Raw genomic sequence first — 4,470 nt, forward strand, 5'->3', positions numbered from 1 at the left:
CCATACCCAAATTCGGTTCTACAATAAATAATACCGATTACTTACCTACTACACAATTTCAGTATTTGAATATAATCCATTAAACAACCAAAAAATACCTCATAGTATATTAGTTTGTAAAGTAAAACCAAGCTTTTCGCCATTCAATTATTCAAAATACTATATCATATATCCTATATTTGTAAAATCCATTTTTGAACGGTCGGTTTTCAAAACAACCTTTGAAATCACGTACATTTTAATCGGTTCAAACTCGATAAAAACCTGACTTAACTTATTCCCCTTACTTGTTCTTGAAAAAGAAATTAATTCTGTTCGGAAAACGGAAAATCCTAACTTTTTGATCCCACCGCATAAAATGAACCGGCAAGTCGAGAAAAGAGAGGAAAGGGATCGGAGTGTCGGGTGAGCCTACGAGAGAGTGAGAGTAGAGAGAGAGAGAGTCCAAAACCCTGAGAGAGAGAGAAAGAGAGAGAGAGAGAGAGAGAGAGAGAGAGAGAGTGAGAGAGAGAGAGAGAGAGAGAGAGAGAGAACTTTTAAGTTATGAAAAATATTGTGTTGCTTAATCCTTAAGTAAGCAAAGTCGCAAGAAAACCGTCGACAGTTTTTCCCAAGCTCTATAAAATTTTCGACAATTTGAGTCCTGCCAAACCAATTTCCTTATTTTTCCTTTCTTTTCCTTTATTTCTCTCTTCCTTATTTATTTTTTTTTTATTTTTCAAGTTCGGGTTTCTACATCACCTCTCTCTCTCTCCTCTCCACCTGTCTCCTTCTCTCTTCAATTTCTTCTCCGATTTTTGACCGATTGGAGAACGGAAAATACCCCTGGGTTTCATTCTTTGCCACTAATATTTTAACCAGAGTGAATTTGTCGTAGGAGAGTCATAAGCACCACTCCTAGGGTGAGGTAAGGGAAATAAATTATGTCAGAAGTATTTATAATTTGACCAATTAAATTGTAATATGAAATTACAGGAATTATATATACGTTTTTCTGAGTATTTTGGTATATGGAAATTGGATTTTAGATTATTATTATTATTATTATTATTATTATTATGAGTTAATTAAATGAGTGTTTGTGAGCTTAGGGATTTTATAATAATTGTTATTTTAAAGTTGAACCGATTGAATTAAAGTATTTGATTTTTGGGTTATTAGAGTAGATTTTCTGAATGATTTGTCCTGTTGAAATTATGAGTTTGAGTTGTTAAACATGTTTTGGTAAACAATTAAAATGAGTAGGGTTGGTTATATCCGTTTTTCTTTTAAATATATATATTAAGTTAAATAAATGGTGGAGATAATTAAACCAGTATTTTCGGTAAAACAAATATTGGGTATAAAATTTTCTGTTTTCTAGTAGTTTATATAATTATAATTATTGAATAAATTGTGTGGCATGAGATTTAATTATATTTTACTGCATAATTAAATTTGAGTATTTTTGTGGTATTATCATGAAAATATGATTTGGACTATTTGATGGAAATACTGAAAATGTGTGTGTGTGTGTGTGTGTGTGTGTGTATATATATTCTGGAATGGTTGAAAAGAATGCATGTATAGTAAATAATTATGGTGGCATATAAATCATTGGTAGTTTTATCAAATTGCAAAGTATAGTTTAAGAACTCCGATGGACCATAGATTGCTCGGTACCATAGCTACAATAATGAAGAGTTAGTGCAACCACACGTCTCGAGGAGAGTATTGGTATTGAATAGTCGATTGGGCTAATGAAGTGTAGAGTTTTCCCTGGAGTATAAACCAACATGGGAAGGTCAGTCGTACTAGCAGAGATGGAGTATAGTTGACTTAACCTAATGGTAGGCCGGCTAGGGTTAAATCTAGCTTACGGGCTGCACAACCTGTCATAGGGGGAAACATGTCATTTATCCATTCGATGAGAGTTCTTATATTCATATTTGTAGATTTAACCAGAGTATAACAAAGTAGAGTATATGAAAGCAGAACATATTTAACAAAGTATAACAGAGCAGAGTATTTCAAATATTACAATTCACAGAGTATAGTTGTAAAATATTTACAGTACACAACTTATAGTTGTAAAAGTATTAATAGCTTACAGTTTATAGTATTTATATAGGTGTGAATTATAGTTTGCATGTGAAAGTTATTTATAATAAAGTATTAAATTTACTTTATACTGTGGCATTACATGTGATTGGAGCGAGGTAAACTCTCCGCCCAAAGACTTGTTAAATAAGGCGAGTGTCCTGATAGGTATCAGATGTAGTCACGTCCAAGTTAAATGGATAAGGTTATATAAAGTATCAGAACAAAGGGGCACTACATGTTATGGGCTTGTAATCTCCCTAATTCTCGAAAACTCTCACTTATAAATAATGGTGTATGTGTGAGTATAGTTTATAAAAGTATTAACAGTTGTTGTTGTTTATTAACAAATGGTTATTTTATGTATACACTAAACTCATTAACCACACACCGATGATAATTTATTTCATACTTACTGAGAAGTGTCTCACCCAATCATTATCAAATATTTTTTAGATGTCATGTAGAGTATGACAGTAATTAGAGTGCGCAACAGAAGCATGGGTGGGGTTAGAAATAGTAGTTTAGATTAATTATTAAATTTGTCATTTGTAGTTTATCTTAGAATTTCCAAGGATGTATTAAATTTGCTATTGGAGATATTCTTGTAATAAAAGGTTTTTAGTACTCTGGTATATGAATATTGAGGTCTTCCACTGTGTAATTATTTTGGTATCAGAGATTTATTTATTTTTTAAATAACACTCCAGACCCCAATATCGGGTTCGAGGTGTTACAATTAAGCTATATAATAATTTTTTTATTACAATAAATTCATTTTTATAATTATGTACTTGATTTTACTTCACATGTTATATTTTATTATACTTTTATTATAATTTTTTTAGTTGTATTATTAATATTATCTCTTATCTTATAATTTATAAGTATTATTTTTTATATTTAATTTATTAAATGTAAATAAAAATCTCATATATTACAACACTATAGCATAATTTATTATTTAATATAACATATCAGTATAATAAAATAACCACCATAGCATTATATTTTATCACAAAATATTATTTTATTTTTTTATATATTATGTCGTTATCAAAATTTATTATTATTGTTTTATTGATAATATTAATAATTAATATTCTATTATAAGATTATACATAATAATAACCACAATTATATCATGGTATTCTATAATTTAATAATATTATATCGCTTTTTATGGGTTATAATATTATTATATGTAATATAAATATTAATAATAATGATTAAAATATTTTATATTAAACATATTATTATAAATTCATATTTAATGATGATATAATATTAATATTATACTTTTAGACTTATGTAGTATATAGCTTATTATATTATATATAATATTACACTATAATATTTGTGCCATATGCAATATACTATAGTATTATATATTTTTCTATACTATATCATTATTAAGTTTTACTATTACGTATTTATAATTGCTGATAATAAATATTTAATTTAATTATTTTATTTTTAAAATTAAAATAATAATATAATAAATCATGTATATCATAATATTTAACATTTAATATTGTTCTAATTTTTATATGTTATAACATTATTATACACAATAGAAAATATTAATAATGATGACTTAATATTTATATTAAAATATATTATAATATTTTAATTATTAACAACTAGGATATTAATATTATTTTTTAAATTTATGTAATATATACTATATTATATTAATATATATGATCATATTATAATAAATACTATGTTTCCAGGAATCATAGTTTGATTCCAAAATAAGAGTCAGGAACCAAAATATACGCAAAGGGCATCCCTGCACGAAATGGAAGTCGTAATGAGATTCCCATAAAACAACCAACTTAATGAGAATCAACCATTTCGATTCTGATTCCTAGAGTTAATTCTTAATAATCAAAGATAATGTTTAGGAATATGAATTTTAAAATTTAAATTTCTATTTTGTTTGGAATTACATAAATTCAAATTTAAGATTTCCATTCTACGTTCCCAAAGGTAAGGTAAATATGACTTCTCCACAAGATTTATCCTTCATCATATAATATGTTCTTCACAACATAATGAAAATAAAAATCTATTTGTAGCACAGATCCTTCATTGTGTTTCAAAGAAACTTCGAAGATTTCCAAGCATAAGCAAGGTTTTAAAACCAGATTAGTCAAAACAGAGACCAATCTGAATATTATTTCATTCAAGTATGCAGAAAAGAATATAAAATTTAGCTAGTTAACAATCCAATTTATGAACTAACGGGACGATTAGTTCACCGAACTATTCGTGCTCCATCACAGAAAATATCATCAATAGCCTCTGAGGGCTAATGAAGCATACCTCTCTCAATCAGCCAACCTATTAATTAACCACCACTTATTTCACACACAAATAAAAATA

The sequence above is a fragment of the Malania oleifera genome, chromosome 7 (assembly GCF_029873635.1).
Source record: "Malania oleifera isolate guangnan ecotype guangnan chromosome 7, ASM2987363v1, whole genome shotgun sequence".
Classification (NCBI taxonomy): domain Eukaryota; kingdom Viridiplantae; phylum Streptophyta; class Magnoliopsida; order Santalales; family Ximeniaceae; genus Malania; species Malania oleifera.